The sequence below is a fragment of the Pinus tabuliformis genome, chromosome 7 (genome assembly GCF_031772625.1).
Source record: "Pinus tabuliformis cultivar Carrire ecotype Pingquan chromosome 7, CPIR1, whole genome shotgun sequence".
In the NCBI taxonomy this organism is placed as follows: domain Eukaryota; kingdom Viridiplantae; phylum Streptophyta; class Pinopsida; order Pinales; family Pinaceae; genus Pinus; species Pinus tabuliformis.
Genome location: NC_142293.1, coordinates 1,518,948,915 through 1,518,956,558, shown reverse-complemented (window position 1 = coordinate 1,518,956,558; position 7,644 = coordinate 1,518,948,915).

Below are 7,644 nucleotides of genomic sequence, written 5' to 3'. Positions count from 1 at the left end.
GCTAGTGGGTGTCATGATCCTTGAGGGATGCCTCAGCCAAGATACGGAGTGGATTTTGTCTTTTTCTCCGTTTTAGTGCCTCGGTCAACCTCCTTTGGAACATTTTCATTTTTGCCTTACAAACATGCATCCTCGCCCAATAACCTATGATGACCGTCCTTTCCACCCTTATGAGGCCTCCTCTGTACCTCAACCTCTGTAGATGACGAATGGTCATCACTTTGCTCATATGTTTCGGTTTCTGACATGGTTTAGGAGCAAAGTGGACAAATTGAACTGCTGCCTCTGCCTGCAAAAGTACTGAACTCTATGCTGTTTCAAGGGGAAAAAACATGAGGGGAATGTTAGGGGAGGGAATTTATTAACAAGGAATGGGAATATATGAAAATAAGAGGGAATTTCAAGGGAAACTTTACAAATTTTCATGCAAATAGGAACACATTTTAACATTGGGAAATCATTTGCAAAGAACATCTGATATGGGACAAAAACATGTATGATAGTGAACATGGAAGGGGCATACATGTATCAATAGGGACATAGGGACACCATACACCAAGTTTACTTATAGGAGTTCATGTGTATCATAAGGAAATTTTTTTGATAAGGAGTACATGTACATTGTTTTAACATAGAGGGAAGGTTTTCATGTACAAGGGGATTCCAAGGGCATGTAGGGGTTATGTACATGACTCTAGATATACAACAACGTTTATTTTCACATGACTCTTTTCTTTATTTGCAAATGCATCTTTTCTTTTTGTTCTAAATTTGGATGTGTATGGTAGAGGGAATTAGGGTTTTGTGTGCTTGTGAGAGGGATAGGATTTATAGTTTAGGGATGGGGAAAAAGTTTAAATTTTATGTACAAATTATATGGGACAGAGATGAAAGCATGACTGTGAATGAAAGGGGAAAAGAGGGAAGGGACCAAATGGGACAAAATCACTTGAAACAGTCACAAAACCCTAGCATTTTACAAACATTAACAAGCAGCCATATAAGTCTTTTCATTTGCATGATTTGAGGTTAAACTCATAGCACGAGGGCTTACATCCATCACCAACCTTGCCCAACGGGTCGCGCACCTTGCCCAACGGGTCGCGCACCTTTGGCTCAACGGGTTGTGCACCTTGCAGGAGGCTTTTGGAGACCTTTCCGGTGTCAGCATTGGGCGCAGGATGGCTCTTTGGAAAGGTCTTTGAGTCTACTTTCCAACCCAAGTAGAATTGTTTAATTTGGAGTTGATTTGACCTATAAAAAATCAAATCTCCCAAGACTGGTCAAAAAGTGCCAAATGAGGCTGCCTCAAGGAAGAGTGCTGTTGCAGTCAACTTTTGAATGCCTTCCTCAACCCCAAATTAAGCTCATAATAGTTCATTGAAAAGAGCTTTGTGTCTATTTATCATTTTACCCATCAAGAAAATCATTTGGCCAACCAAGCTAGGAGAAAACTTGATTTTCCCAAGGTCACTTCAGAGGTGTCTTTGATTCTCCTGAGGCAACGGTATTCTTGATATTTCTCTCAAACAATGACACCTGTGAAAAAAGTGAAGGAGGTTTTTCTTCTTTGGCATGTTCTTGACAAACACCTCTCTCATTTTTCCAAAATGAATCTTTTATTGCTCTGAAACATCATTTGAGTGAAACTTGTCCCGATGTGTGAAACAAGGAATTTTGTCGAAATGAAGCGAAATGAAGGGGATAGGGGGCTTCTAAATTCTTGGGGAAATTTTTGAAAGTAGGGAGAGATGTTAGGAAGTAAGGGAAAGTGGAATTGTGGAGATCGAGTGAGGGGAAGTGGTCCAAAAGGGCAAAACACAGGCCCAACCTAGAAAATTGCCAGGTTGTAGCTAGAAACTAGGGTTTGTGCAAAAATGAGGAATTTGGGGGATCTCAGTGATGGGAAGAATTTGATAAGGTACATGAAGGATAGGGGAAGGTGTATGAACATCTGGAAACAATTTTTGATGATTATTTAGCCGCCCAAGAGAAATTGCCTTCAAAACCCTAGGAGAGGGAAATGACCTTGCCTAGGCATAACTGAAGCATGAATAAGTTGTAAAAAGACTCATTAGACACTGACATGATAATGAAAACCCTCTGAATGATGATATGCTCAGCTGAATGATGACATGGACTGACATTTGGGCAAAGGCTAGACCTAATGCCTAGTGACCAAATTTTGCTTGAAGACTCACTCAAATGACAAAATTTGACCTTGACACTCTGAGACCACTTTGTAAGAGCATATTTGATCACTGGAGGAAGGTTGGAAAGACTGACACTAATAGTATTGTTGGTGTGATCCTGCTATTTCATGAGGCAAAGAGGGCTTTGATGCTGGGAGGATGATGCTAGATCAGACAATTGGGTTGTAATTCTCCCTTCTATTTAATAAAGTTCTTCGAGTTTTCTTCCCTATAGCTGTGCAATTGTGAATGTTATTATTTATGAATGCCATTGTATGTTCATTATATTTCTGATTCTATAATGCTTATGATATAATATATCAAGATGCTTTGACAGTTATTTGTTACCATGTTTCTACAGGTACTCTCCAAGTGGGATAATTAAGGAGAGGAGTTGGAAGCTCTGTCAAGGGGGAGAGAGATCAAGCAAGGAGTTAAGTGGAAGATCTAGGTTGGTTCCTTTGTCTTTCTCTTATCTATTATACATAGAATAAATTGTGTTTTACTTTGAACTGTTGTTTCTAGGGTAGTTGCCAAACCTAGAGGCCTAGTCAATCCAAAATACACTAGTTTTCCAAGAAACACAGCGATGTAGCCTAAGAGTTGTGGGTGAACTCCTAATTAAATTGTTGTCTTATGTGTTTTTTCTTACTGCTGCATTATTCACTGTTATATGCATTTATATATATATGTGTAAGCACATTTATGTATTAGCATATGCAGTAGAATTTAAAGCACATAAACAACCAACAATAAATGTAGGCATATACCTATATTTTCAAGCATTTCTTAATTTTTCATTGGTTAATCATTAAGACTTGGGAGAATATTCAATATTTGGGAGTGGGAGAGGTTCTTGTAGATTAGAAAAGAAACCTAAGAGCCCCATTTTCAGATCACCATTTCACTCAAAAGTTAGTAAAAGTCATTGAAACCATCACATTTTCATGTTGGATAAGCCTAGCTAAGGAATTTTCTCTAGATCCAATTAACATACATTTTTCATTTTTCTATTTTTTTGCATTATTCAAATACCAACTCAGTGACCAGTGTGTTTTCAATTTCCTTTGCTGAAATGGACAATTGATAAGAAACTAACCGATGAATAAACAGGCCCCTTCCCAAAAAATTAGAAGTTCTACTTCAATCCTTTAGAGGGAAGATCCTGGTACTTGAACAATAGAGTTCACAAGCCAATGTACACACCAGTAAAATTGTAACTTTGAAAATATAACTTTGCTTGGAACCATTTAAAACACTAGAGAGGCCAATGGAACCCATAACCAAGCTTAAAAATCATGTCGAGGATTTGAAACTCAAGGAATGTTTTCAAATAAGAAAATTTTCACATTTTTCAAGGTAGTTCACACTTATTAAGGAATCTCACATGACACGAGGAATTTTTGGACTATTTTTTCATGCATGGATAGCCTCTTCATATCCAACATAGAATATCCTTGGCACTCTCCCTTCTCATCACTTTCGGAGTTGATTCTCACTTGTTTGGAGGGTTGACCCACACTTGGTAGCCTCATGACGACCTCGGGGTATGTTGTGAACATAATATGACTTGTAGGGGTCATTTTCATGGCTTATGAAGATTCCTTTTAACATGAGGATGATGTAGACATAACATGGAGACACAACATGAAGACTAATGAGTAGAACTTGAGGGTCAACCCCTTGTGGTTGGATGCCAACATGGTTGTTTTGAGATTTTATGACTAGTTTTTGACTTGGAAAAACATTCCTATTCTTTATGGAAGTACCTTGACATGAGATATAGGCATGGGAATTAAATTTAACATTATTTTTGGAGGTTATGGATATTTATAATACACTTTTATGGAGTTTTTTTAGAGGATCCACCCCCTTAGAGAGTTTTATGTGCACACTTTTGAGACATTTTTGGGTTTGGAGGCCCAATCAACCACATAAGAGGATTCCTAGAAGCGACTATGTATATACATATTTTAGGGGCCTTTGGAGGTAATTTTTGTACCTTGAAGAACTTTCTCAAGGGGAAACCTCTCTCTTGGGGCTTTACTTCATCTTCTTCATTATACATGTGGCTTAACCACTTTTATTTTTTTTTGAGGATATATTAGTTATTTGTCTTTCACTTTTATTGCACATATATCTAAAGAAGCATCTGAGATATAATTATTTTATTGTAAAAGGTTCTTTCTATGTCGAAGAATGTTCTCAAATCTTTAAAATTATCTTTCTTTATTCTATTTATTTTCATAAGGATTAAAAGTGGAACTTTCAAGTCTTCTACAAGAATTTCAAGGTTAATCCGTTAAAGGATAACTCTATCACTTGGAAGGAAGAACCCTAGGTTTTGTCTTCCTTCTTCCTTTGTTTCTTTAGTGATTATTTATACCATGATTTTTTATTTATTTTGATTCTTTGGTAGAATTATTAAGTAATGTCATCAATCATAGTTCATATGGACGTTGAAGGCATGCCATTGAAATTTTCCTTCTTACACACCTTGAATAGATTATTGGTCCTAATTCGTTGAGGGTTTATTTTTCATGTTTGTTCTAATATCAAACCCTAATGCTTGAATAAATTAATCCAACCTTTAGAGAAATTATTCATGACATCACTTCCATTTGATTCATCTTGAATTCATTTCCGTAGATTGATTTTACATTAATCTATGTCCCTCCATTAATTATTCTTTAAAACCTTGCAAACTTCAAATCCTTATTTTATAAGGCTACTCTCAACTTCATATTTCTCTTCATTACTTTGGTCTTAGCAATCCTAATAGGGAAACATTCTGTGAATAAAAGGAAAAATGACCTAAAGTTAATACGATAGGTTGTTAACATGACAACAGTGACCTTGTTAGAGGTTTCCCCTTGGATTGTACCTTGTGGGTTAGAGCTTTCAACAATAAATACAATTTTGGCAGTAACACCTTCCAAGCCTGTCAAGACTCCCACCCAAGTTTCCATGTCAAACCACTTTATTTATACCAATCTAAGGGTAACATTGAGAAAAAAATTCACCAATCCTCTCAAACCCTAACTAGATGAATACCTACAAGTAAATGACTAAAGTTTCACCGTAACAAAAAATGTAGGTCATATTTCTGAGTTTTAGAATATTTTAATAATTTCAATTATTTTCACTAAGATGTACAATACTAAACAATTTTATCCAATTTTTGTTGAATTCGAACTAAAACATAGTAATTATGTGTTTGAAACCTTGAATAAGAGGCTAAAATTGGGATGAAGTTATATACATAACTACCTTATTTCCATGATTATATCATAGGGAAATAAAACCCTTACTAATTGAGAACTTAAATACTAGAAAACGTCCTTACTGGCCCCAATAGACATAAAAATTCCCCATTTAATTTGAGGCCATACATTAGCAAAGAGTATATCCCTTAAGAATACTAAACTACTATAGATATATATTAACCTTAGATTTATATGATGCAAACCAAGTCATTGTTCCTTAATTTACAATTAAAATCCATAAAAAGTTTTCATAAAGTGGTAAATGACGCTAATAGATCACAACACAACATAAAAAGATGACGTCAAAAGCATATAAACTATAATAAAATGGCATAAGCCTCCACACTTTTGGGGTGAAATATCTCAACATGATGTCATCCTTCATACATGGGCATCACCATCAAGCAAGTGACAAAGTGGGTCCAATATTTCTCCTTACTTCAAATGGAATCATCAAAATTATTGTATGCGCCTCCAAGAAACACTTCCTCATAAAGGATGTACACATCAAGAAGGTTTGCATCATTCTCCTAGAGCATACATGGGTGACATGGTATCCTAGTGCATATAATTAACCACAAAATGGAGTGTTCCAAACCTCTCAAATAATTTCAAGTTATCTACATGCTCATCTAGGGTCTTGAACAATGAACCACCCATTAAGTGGATATAAGGCTAACGTGGGGATGTCTTGGGTCGTCTAGGAACATCATTAATCAAACTAATGTCTAGGATTCTCGGTTCAATATTTTAACATATAGGGTGAAAAGGAAGCCATACAACCATGTAGAGGTTCCTCAAGGGCCAATATTGATTTATGAGAGGGAAATTTTGGTGTTCAATGTCTCAAGTTGATCTATAAACTACCATGGATATTACACTCGATAGTTCGTCACAATAGATTTGATCAAATTATGCTTAAAATCTAAAATCTACAGTATGAGGGTTTATTTCTCCTTATATTTTTGGATATATAAATTAATATTGATTGAGTATGCATAAAAATTAATTATTCATAAAATGGGGAATAGTAAATTAAAAAAAATTCACAGACTACAATTGAAAAAAGATGTATCTTGGGAAACCCTTTTGGGATCAAACCCATTTGGATGGTGAGATTTCTCTGCTTTCTTTCTATGATGGAAAATGGATTCAAGTATAATGAAGTGACACATGTGGCCCATGGGCTACTATAATTAAAAAATCTTTTCTATTTTATCTCTCCCAATTCACTCATGGCTATTATTCTCTTCAATGAAACAAAATGCACTTGAATAGAATTGAAGACGTTTTCTTCCTATTGGTATAATTATAACACAACTTGATAGCCTACAAGTGGTTAAGTTTGACTCCTTAAACTCTTAACTAGAGTTATAGTATGCACTCTTCTAGATTCTTCTTCATCATCATCATGTGGCTAGCCCAGTTTTCACGAATAATGGGGCTAATGTGGCATCTTCTTGAATTATGGTGGTAAAAATAGGAAGATAAACTTCTGAGTCGCATAATTTTGCATACATACTCAAATCAAAGTGATGCTTATGCCATTGGGAATTTCTCTATGTGTAGAAAAGAAAAAAAAATGGTGCAATAACTAAGAGGAAAAATGTTATGCCAAGAAAATTCTATTTGAGGCCTCAAATCGCTCCCTAAAGGTTTCAAACACCAATTTTCGAAATCAGGTCCTATCTATAAAAATGGCCTTTTGGGTTGATACTTCCATGATTTCCACTTTGAAAGTATCAAGATGGACGAAAAAAGTGTAATAGTCTAATCATGATCACATCTCCCAATTTGGGAGGATTTTTTTCCTAAAAAGATTCTACTAAATGAGATGAGGAACTTTTTCCTCCACCTTCTCTTTGGTGTACCATTTATATTTTTAATCTAGGTGGATATTGGTGGCCACTCACCTATTTCACTCAGACCCACAAAACTATTTTCTTTCAATTTCTTTAATTCTAGCACAACATTCTATTTTTGGCAGTTTTTCGTGTCCTTAACTTGGAGAGTCATTTTGAGGTCCTAAATGGAGTTTTTAAGAAAACTCTCAAAGCTTGTACCTCATAGAGTAAGGGCTTTCATGGAAATTTAGTTTTCCTTGGATAGATATTTCTAACAAGGTATCATGTGCACCAAATGAAGATTACATGCAAAAATTACGAGCCTGGTAAGTTGGCATTCCA